The sequence below is a fragment of the Musca autumnalis genome, unplaced genomic scaffold (genome assembly GCF_047663935.1).
Source record: "Musca autumnalis isolate F117 unplaced genomic scaffold, ASM4766393v1 scaffold_1, whole genome shotgun sequence".
In the NCBI taxonomy this organism is placed as follows: Eukaryota; Metazoa; Arthropoda; class Insecta; order Diptera; family Muscidae; genus Musca; species Musca autumnalis.
The window spans coordinates 241,786,461-241,810,112 of record NW_027411644.1 but is presented as its reverse complement, the minus strand read 5'-3'; positions in this window follow the sequence as shown (position 1 = coordinate 241,810,112).

Genomic DNA, 23,652 nt, shown 5'->3' with positions numbered 1-23,652 from the left:
TTTAAACTTGTGTGAATATTCTGCATACTACCATGATGACGTTTCCTTCCCCCTTTCTTTTCCTAACTGTGTTTTCACTTAAACCAATATTTGCGGTTTCTCAATTAACAAAATGTCATGCTCATACATAAATATAATTTTTTGTTCATTTTTGATATGGGTCCTTGAATGACCATAAAAATTTTTTTATGTTGTGTGTTTATTGAGGAAAACATTACGTACGTTTTCATATAAATTTCAATTAATTCTTTTTTTCACATTTATCAGGTTGAATCCATGGGTCGTTACTATAATATTTTAATACAGTTGTGAGTAAACTGGCCTACTGTTATAAGGAAGTCCCTTCAGTGGGTCTTCTATTCTATAGAAATCCCTTCAACGAGTCTGCTATCCTAGATAAGTCCTTAAACGGGTTTTTATCCTATAGCTGTTCGTTATCGGGTCTCTATAATGTATAAGTCCCTTCATCTGGTCTTCTGTTCTATAGAAGTCCCTTCATCGGGATCTATACGGATCGGATCTATACAAATCCCTTCAATGGATCTTCTAATCTATAGAAATCGATTTAACTGCTCTTCCAATCTATATTAGCAGCTTCCAATCTATATTAGCACCCTGTGCGACAAGAAAAACTGAGTACAATATGAAAGTAGAGCTAAAAATATGAGACACGTGTATCGGCGTTTTTAAAGTTTACATCGGAAAGAGCGGGGCATCTCTTGTTTTTTCGAATCCTTACATTTTAGGTATATAGTGTCCTTGGCACTTTTACAGAGGAGGATGTGGGGAATATTTTTCTTAAAAAGGGGTCTTTTTCGTCCTTTTTCCGAAAATATTTCAAAAATGTCTTTAAAAGGTGGTCATATTAAATCAAAATATTCTACAAGATCGTTCGCCATTATATTTTACTATATGTCTCAGAATATACCAAATCTGTAAATCTCTCCTAATTGCCAGGAATCTCTAAAAATGAAAAACACGTTTAAGGGTTAAACTCGGACTTCATCTGAGTTTATTCAAAATTGTCCCACAAAACATAATTTTAGAAAGATGACGTCAAAGACAAAAATATTCTTCTTCAAATTTTCCTATGGATCGCCAAAGAAATGAAATGTCTATTTAAATTATATATTATGAAAATATTAGTATCAATTTTACTGAAAAAACATCAAAATGTTTCCCTATTTTTGTTATGAAAATTTTTTCCGTCTTTTTTCGAGTTGATACATGAAAATAAGGTTTAATTCCATAAGTGTCACCAAAGCTGGATTTACTCCCATCATTGTATTATTTTTGACTACGCCAAATTGTGTATGTGAGAGCCCATATAACACCTATATTATCAGTGGACCACAGCCATAGACCTCCCATTTACTTTCACATACAGTATAAGCAACTACTGGCTTATCCTACTACGTAATTTAAGTTAAATGTACTAAAAATACGCAATTTTACAACATCCGATCTGGGTTTTCTATATTTTTCAAATATATATTCACCACAAATATTTCAAAACCGTTTAACGCGCAACACCTTCCGTATGAATTTATAACGAAAAATCATCAACAAAATATTTATAGTGTCCAATCACAACGACAATCTGGATAAAGTTTGTAAAATATGGACCTAAGCCCTATATCAAAAACAAGGGCTGCTAAGAATGTTATATGTTACGGTTACAGATATCTCTTATTCAAATACTCATAGTGAAATTTGATTTGGAACATTTCTTCTTTTTACCATATTCCCAAAAATTGAAGGATTTCGTTAGATTTTCATCCAGTATGGAATTATGCAAAATTAATAGTCCAAAATTAAAACAAATAATTTCTTTCTAAAATATATAAATTTGTTATCCAATTTTCTTAAGAAAATAGTATACCTAGATATATGGTTTATTCTGAAACTCACAGTGAAATTTTGTGTAGATTTTTGCTTCTTTTGATCCTTTTCACCTAGAACCAAGTTTTATATTACTATCATGTATCAACACGAAAAAAGAAGGAAAACATGTTAATAAAAATAAATTGGGAAATAAGTTCATGTTTTTTCAGCAAAATTGATACTGATATTTTCATCATATATATTGTAAAGAGACATTTCATTTCTTTGGTGACCCATAGAAAAATTTGACGAAGAATATTTTGGTCTTTGACGTCATCTTTCTAAAGTTATGTTTTGTGGGACAATTTTAAATAAATTCATTCAGATGAAGTTCGACTTTAACCCTAAAATACTTACTTAGCTGGCCCATTACAGAACATTTGTTCCATAGACCGAACTAAGAAAAGATCTCCATTCCTCTCTGTTTTTCGCTTGACTTTTTGGAATACCGCGGCTTTTCATTTCTTCATCCACTTGTATGCTCCATCGAAGCTTGGGCCTGCCGATTCTGCGTGCACCGCCATGTGGCATGTATTCATACGCCTTTTTAGCGGGTTCATCATCGTTCATTCTCATGATATGGCCTAGCCAACGCAATCGTTGCATGTCGATACGTTTAACTATATGCATGTCTTTGTATAGCTTATATAGCTCGTGGTTCATACGACGTCGATATTCACCGTCAACGCAAATCGGCCCGTAGATCTTTCGAAGAATTTTCGTCTCAAACACACCAAGCACTGCCTTATCTGCTTGCGCAAGTACCCATGCTTCGGAGCCATACATTAGCACGGGTAGTATCAGCGTTTTGTATAGTGTTATTTTTGTTTGACGAGATGTGGCTTTGTTTTTAAATTGCTTACTTAGACCATAGTAGCATCTGTTGGCCAATACAATTCTTCTTCTTATTTCACAACTGATGTTGTTTGTTGTGTTTATGGCAGTGCCGAGGTAGACGAAGTCTTTAACTACCTCAAAATTGTAGGTTTTAACCCTAAAATATTTTCGAAAAATATACGAAAAAGATCCCTTTGATGAACCGCATGAGGGTACCAATTTTTAACAAGAATATTTCCTACATCCTCATCTGTAAAGACACTATATACTTAAGTGCAAGGATTCCAAGATATCTTAGCTCGAATATTTCGAAAAAAAACTAGAAAAGGGCAGAACTTGCCCCTCCTACTTTGGTTACTTTCCGATGTAAACGTTAAAAACGCCGATACACGTGTCTCATATTTTTAGCCCTCCTTCCCCTCATTTTGAAAAAAAAAAAAAACAGTAAGGAAAGGATCAAAGTCGGGCGGGGCCGACTATATGATACCCTACACCACTGTGAATATGTAAAATATAAATCGGAGCTATATCCAGATCTTAACCGATTTTGATATAATTTGGCACATTTATTTCCAGACCGAATTCAGTAACACATTCCAAATATCATTGAAATCGGACTTATATATCGTGTTTGGAACAGAAAATACACGAAATCGGCCGAAAATATATATGGGTGCTATATCCAAATCTGAACCGATTTCGATTAATTTGGCACATTTATTTCTAGACTGAATTCAGTCGCACATTCCAAATTTCATCGCAATCGGAAATATATAGCGTGTTTGGTACAGAAAATACGTGAAATCGGCCGAAAATATATATGGAAGCTATATCCAAATCGGAACCGATTTCTATATAATTTGGCATATTTATTTCTAGACTGAATTCGGTCACACATTCCAAATTTCATCGCAATCGGAAATATATAGCGTGTTTGGTACAGAAAATACGTGAAATCGGCCGAAAATATATATGGGAGCTATATCCAAATCGGAACCGATTTATAATTTGGCACACTTATTTCTAGACCGAATTTAGTCAAACATTCCAAATTTCATCAAAATCGGACGTATATAGCGTGTTTGGTGCACCAAATACGTGAAATCGGGCGAACATATATATGGGAGCTATATCCAAATCTGAACCGACTTCGATATAATTTGGCTCATTTATTTCTAGACTGAATTTAGTCACACATTCCAAATTTCATCGAAATCGGACATATATAGCGTGTGTGGTACAGGAAATACGTGAAATCGGCCGAAAATATATATGGGAGCTATATACAAATCCGGACCGATTTCAATATAATTTTGCACACTTATTTGTAGACAAAATTCAGTCACACATTCAAAGTTTCATCAAAATTGGACGTATATAGCGTGTTTGGTGCAGCAAATACGTGAAATCGGGCGAAAATATATATAGGGGCTATATCCAAATCTAAACCGATTTTCACCAAAAGCAATAGCGTTCTTCCTATGGCTAAAAAAGTTGTAGTCCCCAATTTTCAGCTGAATCGGACAAAAAATGCGACCTGTATGTTGCGAACAAAAATACATGGACAGACAGACAGACGACCGGACACGCATAAATCGACTCAGAAAGTGATTATATGTATATCCCCAAAAGGAACTGTGGGTCTATTTCGTTTCCTTTTGTATGTTACATACAAATGCACAAAGACATAATACTCCTTACCACTGTGTGGTGTAGGGTATAATTAATTTTGTTGCACAGTGTTATAATCCATATAATTCTATTCTATAGAAGATATTTCAATGACCTTCTCCTCAAGGGGTATTTTATTCCATAGAAGTCAATTCAATGGGTTTTTATACCCTCAGCATTTATGCTAACGAGGGTATGTACACTTTCAAATGGGCAAAATGTGTCTCATCGAAATAATGGTTTTAGACCCCAAGTATGTTTGGACGAAATGTGTTTCAGAAAATTTGGAGTCGATTTAGCAATGTCCGTCCGTCTGGCTGCCTGGTGCGCACGATAACTCTCGAACTGATGAGCCGATTTGTTCCAAAATTTGGCTAATAATAAGTAATATTTTGTCCAAACTAAGATGGGCCATATCGGTCCACTCCTTCAGGTACCTCCCCCACAAAAGTTCGAAAATGTTCGGAAAATTTGTGCTCACGATAACTCTTGAAGGGAGTAACCGATTTGGTCCATACTTTGCACATCGTGAAATTTCTACCAGACTTGGATGAGTTTCCAATATGGACTCAATCGCTCCACTCCTTCGGGTATCTCCCACACAAAATTTCGGAGAAGTTCAGTTTAGGAGCAGCTCTCGAATCGATTTGTTTTTATACCCTCCACCATAGGATGGGGGGTATATTAAGTTTGTCACTACGTTTGTAACTACTCGAAATAATCATTGTAGACCCCACAAAGTATATATATTCTTGATGAGCGTGCAATTCTACATCGATATAGGCATGTCCGTCCGTCTGCCCGTCTGTGGAAATCACTCTAGCGTCCGAACGGATTGACGTAGGTTGATAAAATTTTGGGAAAATATATTATATGTACGTAGGACTTTTGGTATTGAAAGCGGTCTATGTAGGTCCACGCTTTCGTATAGCCCCCATATAAAATGATGCGTGACGCGTCGTCGTTTTAAGGATTTTTTAAGATATTTGTCCCATTTTACCACCGAAATGGTTGTAATTTGGTACTTTGTGTCTCCAGAAGCCAAAAAACATTCCTACCAAAGTTGGGTTATATAGGTCCACGTTTTGATATAGCCCCCATATAAGGCCCCTTATAAAGTACGCGTCATTTTAATATATTTTGAATGTATTAGACCCATTTGACCACAGAATTGGTTGTAATTTGGTATTTTGTGTCTCCAGAGGCCAGAAAACATTCCTACCAAAGTTGGGTTATATAGGTCCACGTTTTGGTATAGCCCCCATATAAGGCCCCTTATAAAGTACGCGTCATTTTAATATATTTTGAATGTATTAGACCCATTTGACCAAAGAATTGGTTGTAACTTCGTATTTTGTGTTTCCAGAGGCTAAGACATATTTCTACCATAAAATGTTTATATAGGTCCACGTGTTGATATAGCCCCCATAATACGGAATATCCCGATTTTCGATATTTTGAAGGTTTTAGCCTCATTAGCACACCGAGATGGCTGAAATTTGGTATTTAGTCTTCTTCCCCCAGAAATTTGTAGGTATAGGTCCACGCCATCATATAGCCCCCATAGAACGGTACCTTCCGAATTTCGGTATTTTGAAGGTTGTGGCCACATTAATCCACCGAAATGGCTGAAATTTATGGTGGAGGGTATAAAAAGTTCGGCCCGACCGAGTGCAAGGTAACTCTCAAACGGATCTACCGATTCGGTCCAAAATTTGACCTTCGTAATATTTTGTCCAAACACAGTTTAGTTTCGAAGATAAGCCATATCGGTCCACTCCTTCAAGTACCTCCCCCACAGAAGTTCAAAAATGTTCGGAAAATTTGTTCGCACGATAACTCTTGAAGGGAGTGACCGATGTAATCCATACTTTGCACATCCTAATATATCTACCAGATATAGATCAGGTTCGAATATGGACTATATTTGTCTGCTCCTTCTGGTACCTCTCACACAAAATTTCTGATAAGTTCACTTTAATACCTGCTCGCAAATCACTTTGATTTTTGTTGAAGCGATTCGCATTCGCTACTACCATTACGACGGTAAAAGTTTTTTCAGGGGCAACTCCATATTTCTTGGGAAAACAGCCCGAAAAGTGTAAAAACCCCTATGTCACCATATGTGGGGGTCGGATAGCACAATAACTCTCGAACTGTTCAACAGATTTGGTCCAACATTTGGTCTTCGTCATATTATATCTAAACTTAATTTCATGTGGCAATACCGGTTCACAACTTCCGGTACTTCTCCCCAGTATTTAAAAATGTCACTAAAATGCTAGGACGATATCACTTGAATGGGGCAACCAATTTGGTCCAAACTTTGGATCTCCTAATATTTTGTCAAAATTTAGTTTAGCTTCTAAAATGTCCCATATCGGTCATCCCTAGGGGTACCTCCCTCACAAAAGTTCACCATTTGTGTCTTAGTGCAGTTAATTGATAGTTTTGTTGGCATGTTCAAATGTCCAAAAAGGGCCACAAAATTCTGAATGGACATTAAATACATTCGATGAGGGTATATATCTATCGGCAAAGCCGACTGACACTTTTTTACTTGTTTTCTATAAAAGTCCATTCAACGGATCTTCTTTTCGATATAAGCCCTTCAACGGATCTTCTATTCTAAAAGGCTATTTTAACTGCTCTTCTATTCTATAAAGGTCCCGCAAACGAGTATATCTTAATTTGGCGTAAAATGTATATTTAAATTCTCTCTTACCATATTGGGTTGATTCCCAAGATAAATAAACAGGCATGAATTATTGCTATTAAAGCGAAAAGAAGCCATAAAGGAATGTAAAAAATGTCTCGACCCTCAGTGAAAAGTCTTCTTATTCTAATTGGTGTTTGCACATACGAAAAAGTGAAATTACTGATACTGCTGCATTAACATATTCCTATAAAGATTGCACTAACAGGTATCAATCAAAAATATGTCTGCTTAGTCGCCTTGATGTTGATATCTTGGAAACCATCACCGGGTTATAAAATGTTCTGAACTAAAAGGGCCTAAATTTGGTCAAAAAAATTATTTAAAGATTTCTTCAATCGGTTGGTACCATAATAATAATAATTGTTCCACAATCATCCCAGATGGGACAAGGGAGACTTCTCTCACATCAATGAGTACACCCCGATTCATATTAGCTCAATGATAAGGGACCTACGGTTTATCGCCGAGTCCGAACGGTGTATCTTAAGACACCACTTGTAGAGAAGTTTTACATGGCTGAAATACTCAGGAAATTTCGCCAACATTACTGAGGGGTATTTTGCACCCCATACCATTATATGTGGGACTTACCAAAACATGGACCTATAGGAACGATTTTTGGTCAAAGAGCTTCGGGATCTTAAACTACAGCTAGTTTAGTTAAAAACTGTAGCTAAAATTCTCAACATACCAAAAATCGGGGAGTACCGTTATATGGGGGCTATGGAACTATATTGATGATTTTTATTGAATAAAAGCCTCCAAATACATACATTCCCAGCAAAAATCCTCATTACAAACCTCCTTTCCCACCCATTATTTTAACAAGGGCATGTCGCGCGAAATATCTGGTTATTTTGTAACCACTGAAATAAGTAGTCAGAATCTACTCAGTATCTACATATTTCAGTGGTTACCATCTACTTTGTTCAGTGGTTACAAAATAACCAGATATTTCGCGCGACATGCCCTTGTTAAAATAATGGGTGGGAAAGGAGGTTTGTAATGAGGATTTTTGCTGGGTTAAATCGGGAAGTACACTTATATGGGGGCTATAGCCATATAAGGAGTCATTTTTTGGTCATTATCAAAATGATAAATTTCAGCTAATTCGGTTAAAAAAATTTAGCTAAAAGCCTCAAAATAATTTAAATGAAGAGGTACCGTTATATGGGACCTATATCAAAACGTGGACTTACATATCTCTTCACCATTTTTGATGCAAAAGTTTTTCACTCATTGAAACTCCATGTACCAAATTGGAGCAAATTTTGGGCGAAAAATTTAGCAAAAATACTTAAATTACCTTATATCGGGAAGTACCGTTATATATAGGTCCAGGTATATGGTACCAAGGTAGGCTCCATTAAAAAATGTTATATCCTGGTTTAGGTCTAGCCGAAGTTATATCCTGGTTTAGGTCTAGCCAATTTTATGTATTTTGACGTTATTTGCTCAGTTTTTCGAACCGAGATTGTTATAAAAATAGTAAATATTGGTCCGTTTTGGAAAGAACACCGATGGCGCCCCGTATGAGCTCTTTTAAAGGGAATATTATCAGTTAAGAAATAAGAGGAAGAGCTTAGTACTTTCATAAACGAAAGAAATCTAATTGTTCTTCTTCACTTCAATACAGTTCGAGGTGAAGGTTATAACAAGTTTGGCCTGGAATTTCTCTCTTGGTTAATGAAAACATCAGGGCCTTGTAAAGTAAAAAAATAATGGTTGTAACAAACATAACGGTTTTAGATCATGGGTGACCAAGAAGAAAGCAGGCCAAAATCTGAATGTATTTAAACTATTGTCAACTTATGATAGTGTGTTTGTAAGTTTGTACCAACGCAAGCTTGAAAACAATAACAAATCAAACCATTTGTTCTCTTTGGCACGCTCTTTCTTCGCATTCGGGTCCTGAAAAAAAACTTTGGCACCACCGTACCAAAGAAGAACACATTTATTTTAGACCCCGTGTATGTTTAGACGAAATTCGTTTCAGACAATTTGGAGCCGAGTTAGTCTAGGAATAGGTACAGAGCTCCGAATACTCGTTTCAAACTCCAGTGAAACTCTTCACGAATTCGAGCAACTTGAGGAGCCAACGCTCCCCCACCAATCAAAAGCTTACCCCACCACCATCAAAATAATTGCACCCAATTGCTTTCTTACTTGTTGTTTTTTATGTCTTACTAAACATTTGGATTTTTAAGGATTTAAGGGTAATCAATTTCTGGGCCCAGCTGAACACTTTCGAAATGTCCTCATTAAGTTTACACCTTTTTCATATGTAATTCGAATTATTCCATTTGTAATTCGAATGATTTCCTTTGTAATTTCAAATAAAACAAGTAAAAAAGCATTAAGTTCGGCCGGGCCGAACTTTTCATACCCTCCACCATAAAATATTCATTCCTGTCCCCAACTTTAAGTGGGTACGTTAAAATGTCAGATAATGTACATAAAATGCTTCATTCGGGAGGCCCTTTTTTATGGTGCCTATATCTAACTGTTGACAATTTTTGGTGGGCTAGAAATTGGGAGGTACTGTTATATAGGGGTTATAATAAAACATGGGCCTATGTTGACAGTTTTTGATGGGAGCCTTTAATGTCAAATAACTCCTAATTCGGTTAAAAAATTTAGTTAGAATCCTCAAAATATCGAAAATCGGTACATAACGTGGGAACTTCAAATGTCATTAACAGCTAGTTCGGAGGTATCTGGGCTTTACGAAAATGTGAACTTAAATGAACCATTTTTGTTGCAGAATTTTTGTTGACTTTTCAATTTCAAATTACAGAAAGTTCGTCCAAAAAATAAAGCTAAGGTACGGAAAATCGGGAGGTTTGTTTTGGGGCTATACAAAAACATGGACCTACGTTCGGTTAAACATTTTAAGTAAAATCCTCAAAGTACCGAAAATAGGGAAGTATCGTTATATTGGGGCGATGTTGAAAATTGTTGATGCAGATGTGTGGTGACCACTACAACCTTCAAATGTCAAATTACAGTTAGTTCTGTTAAAAATTGTAGCTAAAATTGCTAAATTACTGAAAATTGGGAGGTACCGTTACATGGGAGCTATATCCGAACATGGACATATGTTGACAATTTTTGATGGAGAGGTGTTGTGACCACTAAGAACTTCAAATGCCAAATTACTGCTTGTTCGGTTTAATATTGTAGCTAAAATCATCAAATTACTGAAAATCGGGAGGTACCGTTATATGGGGGCTTTCTTGACAATTTTTGGTGGAGAGGTGTGGTGACCACTAAGAATTTCAAATGTCAAATGTTCAAATTACAGATAATTCGGTTAAAACTTGTTGGTAAAATTCTCAAAATACCTGAAATCGGGCTGTAACGTTATATGGGGGCTATTCCAAAACATGGACCTATGTCCACTAGTTATATAAGTTTATTGACATTTAAGAACCCTAAATGTCAATTGATAGCTAAATCGGTCTGAACATGTAGATAAAAACGTCAAAATGCCGTAAATCGGGGGTACCGTTATATGGGGGCTATACCAAAACTTGGACCTAGGTCCACAACTTTTGTTATATAAGTTTATTTACACTTAAGAACCCTAAATGTCAAATTATAGCTATATCTGTCTGAAAATGTAGCTAAAAACGTCAAAATATCGTAAATCGGGGGGTACCGTTATATGGGGGCTATACCAAAACGTGGACCTATGTCCACAAGTTTTGTCACATAAGTTTATTGACATTAAAGAACTTCAAATGTCAAATTATAGCTAAATCGGTCTGAAAATGTAGCTAAACCCGTCAAAATACCGTAAATTGGGGGGTACCGTTATATGGGGGCTATACCAAAACGTGGACCTATGTCCACAACTTTTGTTATATAAGTTTATTGATACATAAGAACCCTAAATGTCAAGTTATAGCTAAATCGGTCTGAAAATGTAGCTAAAAACGTCAAAATACCGCAAATCGGGGAGTACCGTTATATGGGGGCTATACCAAAACGTGGACCTATGTCCACAACTTCTAATTTATAAGTTTATTAACACTTAAGAACCCTAAATGTCAAATTATAGCTACATCGGTGTGATAATGTAGCTAAAAACGTCAAAATACCGTATATCGGGGGGTACCTTTATATGGGGGCTATACCAAAACGTGGACCTATGTCCACAACTTTTGTTATATAAGTTTATTGATACTTAAGAACCCTAAATTTCAAATTATAGCTAAATCGTGGACCTATGTCCACAAGTTTTTTATATATGTTTGTTGACACTTAAGAACCCTAAATGTCCAATTATAGCCAAATCGGTCTGAAAATGTAGCTAAAAACGTCAAAATACCGTAAATCGGGGGGTACCGTTATATGGGGGCTATACCAAAACGTGGACCGATATAGCCCATCATCGAACTTGACCTGCCTGCAAACAAAAGACGCATTTTCCCAAAATTTCAGCGTCCTATCTCTATTTTTGTGGATGCTAGAGTGATTACCACAGACGGACGGACGGACGGACGGACGGACGTGCTCAGATCGACTTAGAATTTTACCCTGATCAAGAATATATATACTTTATAGGGTCGCAAATGAGTATTTCAATGCGTTACAAACGGAAAAACAAATTTAATATACCCTCCATACTATGGTGGAGGGTATAATAATTCGAATTACCAATGGAATAATTCGAATTACAAATGAAATAATTCGAATTACAAATGGAATAATTCGAATTACAAATGGAATAATTCGAATTTCAAATGGAATAATTCGAATTACAAATGGAATTATTAGAATTTCAAATAGAATAATTGGATTTACAAATGGAATAATTCGAATTACAAATGGAATGTTACGAATTACAAACAGAATTCTCGAATTACAAATGAAATGTTACGAATTACAACTAAAATGTTTCGAATTACATCTGAAAAGTAATACAATTAGGAACATTTTCAACAGAATCCTTCAGAAAAATTTGGAGATAACCTGCAGACATGAAAATATTACTGCGGATTAATTTAGAGGGTAAATCATTAAAAACTCAACGTATACGGATTAGTACCGTTTACTCAGTAGTGATCCAGCAGTACTAGAAAGCTTACTTTTTATTGCAGTTTCTTACGGATTCCGAAACTTCAAGCAATGCGGTAATTCAGCTATGATTGGGTCGAAATCCGTATTGGCTATCGGATAACAAGGATCGGTCATGGAGGTATTCGGACATTTGAAGATGTAAAAGTTTTTCGACAACTTTTGATAAAATGCTTAGGATTGAAATAGGACGGTATTCTAAATTTATCTTGAGGATTGAAATAATTTTTGAATGCTTCCAAATATATGGATAGACGCTTGACGTTAAAATAGAATTGAAAGAATGTGTGAAGAAAGGTAACAGTTGAGGAAGCAAAGTACGAATAAATTGTGGGTCAATGCCAACAGCGCACAGTGGATCCAGTCATTGGCCAAAAATAAAAAAATTAATGTCAAATTTTAGGTAAAACATCTGGCAACTCTGAAAGCTATTACATGGGCCTTTACAAATATATTAGTTTTTATTTCATTCGAACGCGTTCCTCTTAACCCCCAGTTTTTGTAACTTATTTTTGTTCGTTCGTCTATATTCGTAATAATTTAGGCATCCATAGCTCAGCCCACAGATGACATACAGACTTAATTTTTCGTAGATGACTTCCACATATAGTTAAGAATTCCTCATTTAAAAATCAGCGCTCTACATTTGCGCTAAGGCGAGTAAATCGATCTACAAAATTTGACAGTTCGTGTGAGAAGAATAAAATTTTTTACAAAACAGGGGGTAAGAATAGCTCCAAAAGTCGGAACATGTCATTACTATTTTTTGTAGTGTGTACAACTTACATTTTACGTGCAAGCAAATACAATATTCAAAATAAATCGAAACTAATACGTATTGCAAAATATTAAAATGGATATTGCAAAATATAATTTGGATTTCCATGTTTTCTAAATGTATTTTGCAATTAAAATTGCCATCAGTGCCCATCTCGGGAATAATGTTCCAATGTAGGGCATCAGTTTAAGATTATCCAGTATTAATATGAGCTGGCATCTAGTGCCAGACTTTAAACGGTGGGTTGCCCTAGAATATCGTTTCTATGGATATATTAAGGTATAACTCTGTTATCAGACCACGCACATTAACATAATTGGCATCAATGGAAAGGTCAAGAATTCTTCTTCTAGATATGACTTACGTGGGCGGTATGTGTCTTCGAGGAAAACGCTATAAGATCTATATTAAAAATTTAGCAATTTTCAGACAAACATATCAGTCTTCTTAAACCGCTAAATTGGTTGGTTTTTATATTGTTTTGTTTCCCTATACCTATTTTTGCATGATAAGATAATCCCTACTTGGGTTTGTGAAATTTTGTATTAACAGCATAAAACAATTTATACCTCATACCCCCTCCAGAGGGGAAAGAAGGGAGAATGCTGGAAATACTTTTGGCCACTTTCTCCATACAAGTGGATTCATTGTGCAGCGTTGGATTTCACATGTGCGTTGGATTTCATCATCATTGTAGACTATTTGTTAAAATATGTTTTCGTAAAACGAGGAATCAGAATGTATAGTGGTATGTCTTCAAACAATTTATTGACTTCATCTAAGCCACCTTGGTATTTAGCACGGATTTAGATTTTCTAACTCCAATATCATGTATAACATTTACTTACTTACTTTTAGAATTAACAGCCAATCTGAGTTTGAAAAAACAATCAACTTTTTATTTGCTTCCCTTCGCCATGTCAACGGCTGCAGTTTAATATTTATTTGGAAAAATTTATAAAATTCAAATTTGCGTCCAAAACATTTGGAAATTTATCACTTATTTCACAATATATCGGAACGTTTTTTTTTCTAACATCTATATGCATAAACATTTCCTACATCTAACCAGACAAAATATATACAATTACCACCACAACAAATTCAAATATTCATCAATTTGCAATGCAGCAAAAATACAAAACGATACATTCACATTCTAATGTAAATCAATTACTAACAATCATACATACAAAAACATGGTATTTGAATCTTAAATTCTATGGTACATGAACCGTTATACTTACATTCTTCCCTTATTCTATTTTAACAAATCCAGTCAAGTATTTCAAGAATAAAGTAAAAGATAAAATAAAAAAACAAATCCAATTTACATGAATGACCTCATATAAATAGTAGCTTGTATGTACATATGTGATAGTTGTAAAATACGAGTGGACATCATGGGTAAGGATCGATTGGTCAAGTTGTACGTAATTTCCAATTTCTTAGGTATTGGAATGCGTTGACGATAAGTTGTATTCATACAAGATACCATTCCAATACAACCTATTAAATGCGTGTGTGTGTGTTTTAATACTTCGAAATAAATCAACAGCATACAATACTTGCCCAGAGATTCACATGCGATTTATTTCAAGACCAGTGTAAAGAGATTTTTGTATTTCAGTTTGTCCTCTTGTAGTAACAAAATAAATTTCAAATCAAATTTGCTTTCGTATGCAGATTCTAGGATGAATTGGTTTTACCTTTTTTTGTTTGTACTTCGACGTGTATCATGTTTTCTCTATGCTGGTTAGAAAGTAAGCAACACTTGGTTTTTATATGCAAATATATGTACATTTTTGACCAGTGGGAAAGGACAATGTGTTATATGTGACTACTTCCATAGAATTAATGATGACGAGAAAGTGGTATGATCAGAATGGAGAATGAAGACTCGGACCACTACCTTGTTGCAGCAAAGGTACGCACCCGGTTAAACGTAGCAAACAAAGTGCGAACAGACACAACACGGAAGTTGGACATCGGTAAGCTGCAATCACAACAAATAGCCACAGCATATTCCACTCAACTGGCCCAACTGCTTAATCAAAGCACTCCTAGTCCCGATAACATATCATGACAATGGCAAGACATTGCCCACTCCATGCAAACAGCCGCAAAATCAGTACTTGGATACCAGAGACCACCTCCAAGGAATCCATGGTATGACCAAGAGTGTCGTGCTGCTATCGAAGAGAAAAATGCGGTATATAGGGCTACTTTACAATCAGTAGCAACACGTAGCGCACTAGAGAGGTATCGGGAGAAAAGGAGAGAGGAGAAACGTATTTTCCGCCGGAAAAAGAGAGAGATGGAAAAGCAGGAGTGTGAACAAATCGAGATGTACAGGAGACAGAATGAAGTCCGAAAATTCTACCAAAGATTGAAATATCAAACTGATGGCTTTGGAACTGGCACATCCTCCTGTAGAGACCATCAAGGTAATCGGTAACTGATACAGATAGTGTGCTAAGGATATGGAAAGAGCATTTTTCCAAATTGTTGGTATCCAATAGTGGCGAAGTCGACGAAGATACCACAGATCCAATCCTAGAAGATGGTACTGAATGTATACCACCCGGCCAAGATGAGGTAAAGACAGCAATAAACCGGCTGAAGAATAATAAGGCAGCAGAAGCTGATGGCCTACCAGTCGATCTGTTAAAAACCGGAGGCGACACGCTGTTAAGGTGTATGCATCAGCTAGTTAGCTCCATCTGGCAGGAATAACGTGTACCCGGCGATTGGAACCTGAGCATCCTGTGTCCCGTCCATAAGAAAGGATATAAGACTTTATGCTCCAACTATAGGGGCATAAGTTTTCTCCCTATCGCCTTCGAGATAGTGTCAGGGATATTGTGCGAACAACTAAAGCCCACGGCTTTAGACCTGGCAAGTCCACCATTGACCAGATATTTACCGTGCAGAAAATCCTGGAGAAGACCCGAGAGATGCAGATCGACACCTACCACCTTTTTGTCGATTATAAAGCAGCCTTCGACAGCCCCCAACGTTCAAATTTATTTAATGCCATATCTGAATTTGGTATCCCCGCAAAGCTCATTCGGCTTTGTAAAATGACTCTAACTGACACAAGATCTTCAGTTAAAATAGGAAAGAACCTCTCCGAAGAGTTTTGTACCAAAAGAGGTTTCAGGCAAGGAGACAGCCTTTCGTGTGATCTTTTCAACATCCTTGTAGAAAAGTTTATACAAGAGGCAAACGTCAAAAGAAGTGGCACAATATACACCAATAGCCATATATCATGGGACGATCAGTAAAATATGTAACCGATACCTTTATGAAGGTCGAAGGAGAATCTGCTAAAGTTGGTCTGGCGGTAAACGGCGAGAAGACCAAGTTGATGGTGTCGACGCGCAATGCGTCCATTGAGATCGGACCAACTGTTGAAGTTGTTTCCTATAATTTTGAGGTAGTAAAAGACTTCGTATACCTCGGCACTTCAAAAACAAAGCCACAACTCATCAAACAAACATAACGCTTCACAAAACACTGATACTATCCGTGCTGATGTATGGTTCCGAAGCCTGGGTACTTGCGCAAGCAGATGAGGCAGTGCTTGGCGTGTTTGAGAGAAAAATACTTCGAAAGATCTACGGACCAATCTGAATTGACGGTGAATATCGACTTCGTATGAACCACGAGCTGTATCTGCTATACAACGACATCAATATAGTCAAACGTATCGAGATGCAGCGATTGCGTTGGCTAGGCCATATAATATTAATGAGAGATGATGAACCCGCTAAAAAGGCGTATAAATTCGAGCCAAATGGCGGTGCACGCGGAATTGGCAGGCCAAAGAATATATGGCGCAAACCATGAGATGACAAGACACGGTATTCCAGAAAGCGAATCACTAAACAGATAGAATTGGAGATCTTTTCTCAGTTCGGTCTATGGAACAAATGTTCTGTAATGGGCCAGCTAAGTAAGTAAGTATCAGCGCCTGGTAGAGTGTCAGTTTTATTTGACGAGAGGTGGTTTTGCTTTTAAACTGTGTACTTAGACAAAAGTAGCATCTGTTGGCCAATATTATTCTTATGTTTGTTGTGTTGTTAGATTTATTTATGGCGGTGCCAATTTGAAATTATCAACATCCACCGTTGGTCCGAATCTACTGGACAGCTTGCCTGTTGATAACATTAAGTTCGTCTTATCGCTTTTGACTGTCTTTATGGTATATCGTGCTGTTTTTATCTCTGGCCGTATATAGATTCGCATCTCGTACGAGCTTTTCCAGTAAGATATTGAATAGATGTTACGGTGGACTGTCACCTTGTCTGAAACCTCGTTTTGTGTTGAAAGGCTCTGAGAGGTTCATTCCTATTTTAACTGCTGATCTTGTGTCATCCAATGTCATCCTGCATAGTCGAATTAGTTTTGCAGGGATGTCAAACACAGACATGGCTTGAAACACCTTTGCTCTAATTGGGCTCTCGAACGCGGACTTATAGTCGACGAACAGGTGATATGTGTCGATCTGTCTTACGTTGGTCTTTTCCAGTATTTGGCGCAGTGTGCAGATTTGGTCAGTTGTCGACTTACCAGGTCTAAAACCGCATTGGTATGACCCGATTATTTCATTGACAATGGATTTTAAACTTTCACATAGTATGCTCGACAGCAGTTTGTTAGCTATGGGTAGGATACTTATGTCTCTGAAATTTACACAAACCGTATTGTCTCCTTTCTTCTATATGGGACATAGTAGGCTGAGGTTCCAATCGTTGGGTATGCTTTCTTCCTGCCAAATTTCGAAAATTAACTGATGCATACTCCTTATCAGCATTTCGCCGCCGTTCTTGAACAGTTCGGCGGGAAGTCTATTAGCTCCTGCTGCCTTATTGTTTTTCAGCAGATTAATAGCTGTCATAACCTCGCTTTGGCAAGATGGTATACATTCAACGTTGTCATTTACGATTGGGTCTGTGGTATCTTCATCGTCACACATATTCGATACCAAGAGCTTCATAAAGTGCTCCTTCCAAATCCTCAGTACGTTATTTCTATCAGTTACCAGATTCCCTTCGTCATCTTTGCAGGAGAATGTACCTGTAAAATTTTCGGACTTCATTCTGACTCCTGAACATCTCGATTTTCTCACGCTCACGTTTTTCTTGCACCTTCTTCTTTTCTCTTGAAAATACGCTTCTCCTCTTCTCCCGATAAGTTTCTTTCGCGCTTCGTATTGCCACTGAATGCAGCTTTGCTCTGTATGCCGCGTTCTTCTCTTATGTAGCCTTACAACATTTCTGATCGTACTATAAATTGTTAGATGGAGGTTTTTGATACCCAAGTATAGATTTTGCAGCAGTCTGAAGGGAGTGGGCTATTTTTTGCCACTGCGCTTCTACATTATCGGGACAAGGAGTGCTGTCTTCCAGGATGCGGTTCAGTTGAGCGGAGTAGGTTTGTGCTGTCTGTTGTGTTTGCAGCTTATCGACATCCAATTTTCGTCCTGTGTTAGAACGTACTATTGCCGCAACAATAAGACGAGTTCGCACCTCGAATCGATCGGACATCGGACGAGTGTCTTCCGTCTATCACAACATGATCAATCTAATTTTTTGTTTTCCCATCTGGGGATATCCACGTAGCCTTGTGTATGTCGAAATGTTGGAACCTGGTGCTGTTTACTAGCATGTTCTTTGCCGCTGCCAAATCGATCAGCCTCATTCCGTGGTCGGATGCAACCTAACGAAGACTGAACTTTCCGACCGTGGGACCAACTATATTTTCCCTTCCAATTTTAGCATTAAAATCTCCAGAACAATCTTAATGTCATGGCTAGGGCAGCGGTCATATGCTCTCTGTAGGCGCTCGTACAATATATCCTTGGTCTGTTCGTCTTTCTCTTCGGTTGGGGCATTGGCACAGATGAGGTTGATACTAAAAAACTTTGCTTTTATGCGGATTTTGGCAATTCTCTCATCAACCGGAGTAAAACTGGATACGAGATTTTTAAGCCTCCGGTTTACCATAAATCCAACACCTAGATCATGCTTAGTTTCATGGCAGCTATAATACATTGCGCAATCGTTTGTGATCGGTACGTCTGCCCGATTCTATCGCACTTCCTGTAAGGCGATAATATCAACTTTGTACTTATCAATTACATCCGCCAGTGCGCAAACTGCACCTACTCTGTAGAGAGTCCCGACATTCCAGGTGCAGATTCGCAGAACATGGTCCTTGTCGTCAACTTTAGAGGGGTTTATTTTTCTTTGTTTTTCATAGTAAGCTGTTTTGACGGTGTGAGTTACAAGTTTTTATCGTTCTTATGGGTGAACGCGCGGCACATATTAGCTCACTATCTTTAACTGGCGTTAAAGGCAGCTTCCCAGGTGTCACCACAGTCCTCTTGAAATGAAAGAGGGACCAATAAAATCCTTGGCATTGCCATGTTAAAGCCGGTCAAGACCGTTCCTTGGTATCATTCATCCCCCACGTCACTCAAAGACTAAACGTTCAATTATATCCAGTTAGTAGCTGCTTTGACGCCGATGTTCACCCTGAAGTGTGGCCCTGTTATATGGTCTACCATAATTATAATAAATTGTAACACTTCGAAGTATAAATCGAACATCCTATAAAATATATGTTTTCTTGATTAGCATTAAATTCTAAGTCGATATAACGATGTCCGTCTGCCTGCTGGAATCAAGATAAACCTCGCAATATTTAAAACAGAGATTTATTACTTGGTACAGAAGTTTCCATTATTCCTAGGATGTTTGGTATTTAAAATGTGCTATATCAGTCTACGCTTTCATATAGGCCCCATAGAACCATACCTCCCAATGTTCGGTATAATTGAGCTTGTGGCCTCAATATCCCACGAAATTGGCTGAATTTTGCTTTCCACCACATAGAAGTGTACCTTCCAATATTCGGTAAGTTGTGGCCCTAATATCCAACCGAAATGGCTGGAATTTTGCATTTAGTCTTCGGTGGGGTTATAAAACTTTCCACCTTAAAATTGTCGGTATAGGTCCACCTTTCCATGTAACTCCTATAGAAGGGTACTTTACAATGTTCGGCATTTTGAAGCTTGTGGTCTAAATATGCCACGAAATGACTGGCATTTGGTAAAAATTTTGCAGAACAGAATTATTAGTGTAGGTTCACGTTTTCATATAGCCCCCATAGAGGGATACCTCGCGATTTTTGGTATTGTGAAGATTATGTCCTGAATATCTAACCGAAACGGCTGAAATTCGATATTTGGTCATCGTTGGGGTACATAAATTTCCAACTGAAATTTGTTGGTATATGTCCACGTCTTAGAGCGGTACCTCCCGATTTGCGTTATTTTAAAGGATGTGTCCTCAATATCCCACCGACATTGCAGAAATTTGATATTTGGTGTTAGCTGGGGTATAAAACTTTCTACCTAAAATTTGTCGGAATAGTTCCACGTCTTCATGTTACCCCAATAGAACGATACCTCCCGATTTTCGGTATTTTGAAGTTTGCGACCACAACAAAAAATTATATAGACAATATAAAAATTATGCAGCCATATCCTAAGTTTTTATTGTATGTCCTTTGAAGACATGAATTCGAACAATATTTTATTTTCCTCTCCTTATCGCACAATCCTCGTCGTTGTCAGTAAAAGATGTCCATAGCGATTTGTGAAACTTGTAAACAACAATAGGATAAGTTACTCCTCGCCACACACACACAAAGTCTTCTACATATCCACACATATAATCCACTTTTTCTCAAGTTTCTTGCTATTTTCGTAATTAAATATTTCAGCATAGGATTAGAAATAGAAAACATAAGCAAATAAAGCACTTTCGAAATTAAACTAAACAAATTGGGCATTGTGGTAGAGTTGAATAATTGGCAATGGGGAATTTCTGAAATAACATACATAATATCATGTGAATAGATGTTCATTTTTGTAAAATAAAATACCAAAGTATTCGAAGTATGTGAAAAAGATAAATAAAAGTAATATATTAAACGAGACTAGGATGGGATTTTCGTAAACAGACATACATCGCACATCGGCCCATGAAAAAGTATTGGTTACATTTAAATTCAAAAGTTTCGTTAAAAATTTAAATGCGTTTAAAAACTAAGATACTGGTTGCTGTTTTTCGATTAGTACATTGTTTTAATCTCGGAGCTTATCGAATTGAAATTACCAATTATAAGATGATAATTTCGTTTTCTTGTCTGTGATGATCCCACGCTACTTTTTTTAAGATACTGGTTGTTGTTTTCGATTAGTACATTGTTTTAATCTCGGAGCTTAACGAATTTAAATTACCAATTATAAGATCATAATTTCTGGGCTACTTTTTTAATATTTAATATCCCATCTACGGAATCATGACTATACTGGCGAACATTTTAATTACCACAAACAGAGCATACTCCCACTTACTCAAGAGCAAAAACAAATCCGGAGAATCATTCTGTATTTATCCCAATAGGCTTCTTCCTCTCTGGGACCCCCATTAACGACCAAAATTTCGCAACGATCCGACAAAAATTGCGACGTGGAAAAATGGGATAGATGCATTATTAACACTATCTCTGTTGTTTGACGTCCTACGCCAACCTTCTGTGCAACATTGTAAACGTGGGATTTTTCTACTTTCATAGTCAGGATTTGCTTTTGGAAGGTACGCCAACCTACTTTACATCGTTGTAAGGGTAATAATTTATATTTTCAATGCCAGGTTTTGCTCTTAATATACACGTTATAGAAGCGGAGATATTCGCTTTGGAATAAAACGTTGACTTTTTGCCCATTCCGAACAATGAATATTATCCGACCATCACCAAAACCCCATTAACATCCAAAAATTCGTGACGATACGATGAAAATTGAGACCTGCAGCGTGATTACAAAAAAATGGAATGTATTACCGACTATTGCGATATCTCGGTCCTTTGGTCACCTGCGTCGACTTACTTTGCATCATTGTAAAGGTGAGATTTTCTACTTTCATAAACATGATTTGCTTTTAGAAGGCTAACAGCCAGAGCTGTGATACGAAGTTTTGAAATCCCAAAAATGAAAACTTGGTTTCGATTAGCGAGCTTTGCGATATCTCCTTGTTTGTCTACCTACGCCAACCAACTTTGCATTGTTGTAAAGGTGAAGTTTTCCACTTTCATTTGCTTTTGATAGAAGCAGCGATGTTCGTATTAGAAAAAAACCTTGTATTTTTCTCCACATATTTTTTTTTTTTTGCCCATTTCAACCCCCGACTGCGATCCGCCCATCACAAAAATCAATAGGTTTCTTCCCCTCCAGGACCACCATCAACACCCAAAATTGCGTTACGATCCGACCAAAATAGCGACATGTAACGTGATTACGTAGATTAGAAGGTTAAGATGGACAGACGGACGGACACACATATCCAGATCGACTCAGCTCGTCGAGACATTCATACCCGCCCCACACAGTAGTGTAGGGTACAAATACTATGTTAAGCCGTTATTTGGTAGCGTGAGTTTTTGCTGGTAGGTGTAATACTCGAAAAGGGTACAAGGAAAAAAATAAGAGAGGATAACGAAAACAGATAGATAAACTAGTAACACAACATGGATCTATGTTGTTAATTTTTAGTGAAGATGTTTTGGGAACATCAAATGTCAGCTAATTCCGTAGAAAAATGTATCTAAAATCCTAAAAATTCTTAAAATCGAGAGGTTAAGGTTTATGCGGTCTATACTAAAGCATAGACCTATGTTAACAGTCCTTTTGGTGAAGCGGTTTTCTCACTAATGGGAACCTTAAATGTTAAATTACAGCTTGTTCGCCAAAAAACGGGTACTACCGTTATATGGTGGCGATTCGGAAACAACTATGTTCACAACTCGTGGTGAATAAATTTTGTGACCACTGGGATCCTTTTATGTCAAATAACAGCTAGTTCGGTAACAATGTATCTTAAAGCCTTGTAGATCTCTCTCCTCCCGGGTTTAATTCCCAGGTCAAGCAATATAAAATTTTCAACGTGACTACATACCCATCTGTGTAATAATGTTGGCGACATTTCCTGAGTATTTGAGCAAGGTTAAACTTATCTACAAGTGCTGTCTTATGACACGCCGTTCGAATTAGACGATAAACAGTAGGTTCCATATCATGAAGCTTAATTTAATCGGCCCGCATATTCTGATGCTAAATGTATGTTTATTATTTAACTTTTAATAACTATCGATATTGTTTAAATTTCTATTGTTATTGTTGCAACAACACGACAACAAAATTAATTTATATTTATAAAGGAACGAATAGTATACATTTAAAAATAAGTAACAACAAAGACGGTTCCAAGCCCGGTTGCAAAAGGAGGAGGAAATTGTCACGAGCCCAGGAGGTGGACTGATTTTGTTCCACAGATCACCCTGGGACGAGTGACATATATATACACTTTTAAGATCAAGGTAGTGGGAGTTGTGCTGAGGATCTGAATGACCGACTAGTGTCTAAAGAAGTCTGGTCGCTAGCAACTCCCCCTCGACGCCAGGGCACGGGTCGAGTTTTACTTATTAGTAGCCTAGTCTGCGCAAGCCGTCACTGCGTACGATGGTCCATCCCCTTACGGCACACTCGTGGGAACAACATATGGAGAAAAATACAAAAAAAGAACAAAACTCCTCGGTTGCAGTCTGG